The following is a 940-nucleotide window of genomic DNA, read 5'->3' as shown; positions in this document are numbered from 1 at the left end:
AGTGACTGACCTCCAGATACGCAGACAGGGTCATGAAGATCTTCTCTCCATAAGGAGTGACTCGGTTTAGCAGGAGGGAGTTGTGCAGGGAGCTGTCCCACACAGCCTCGAAGCGGTAGAAAGTCCTGAAGGGGAAAATCCCCAAAATGCTCAGTTATTAGCAAAATTGAAGAGAATTGCGCTTATCAATAACACTTATCCTCTGTAAAGTCAGTGCTTTACAGAGGTTAATAGGATCTGTGTGGATACAGCAGCAGTGATTGACAGGAGCCAAAGTGTACTTTTACAAATTAAACACAGAGTGCGTCAGATGTCATTCTGTTACTTATGATGCGAATGTAAACTCCTGACAGTGAACAGTGACTGACGTGTCCCTCACACTCATCCCAGGTGACGACAGGATGTGAGGAACCCCACTGAGGTGACACCCTGACAATAGAAACTACGTGAGCAGGAGCCGCTTTAGTTAACAGCGTGTCAGGAATGTGCAAAGAGTGCAGAGAGCCATATGCGAGCCAGTGGCATGCAGAATAAAGGCTTTACATGTTCTGTGTGTCATGTTGTTTATGATATGATAGAAAGAATAAACCTTACAGCATCAATGTGAGGACCGTCACTTTCTGCTATCATCACATTTTTTAATAGATCTGTCTACCTGCTTTCTTAGATGAGGGATTGAGGCAGTCAGTTCCTGTCTGTGGCCGCAGGGGGCGCTCTTACCCATACTGAGCAACAACTGCCCAGTTTGTGCCTCATTGGCCTTTGTAGTTATTGAATTAAGACTCAAGCAGTGAATAACAGCTGAGACCAGAGCATTCATTTGGAATCTGGGGACCACATGACATCAGCATCGTGTGTCGAATTGAAGTGACAGTCACACAATCACAATACTATATAGGAGGTGTAGTTGCATATGGATGGCCTTTACTTATCCATGAAA

This window comes from Pleuronectes platessa, chromosome 6 (assembly GCF_947347685.1).
Source record: "Pleuronectes platessa chromosome 6, fPlePla1.1, whole genome shotgun sequence".
In the NCBI taxonomy this organism is placed as follows: Eukaryota; Metazoa; Chordata; class Actinopteri; order Pleuronectiformes; family Pleuronectidae; genus Pleuronectes; species Pleuronectes platessa.
Note: the sequence above shows the minus strand (reverse complement) of the source record.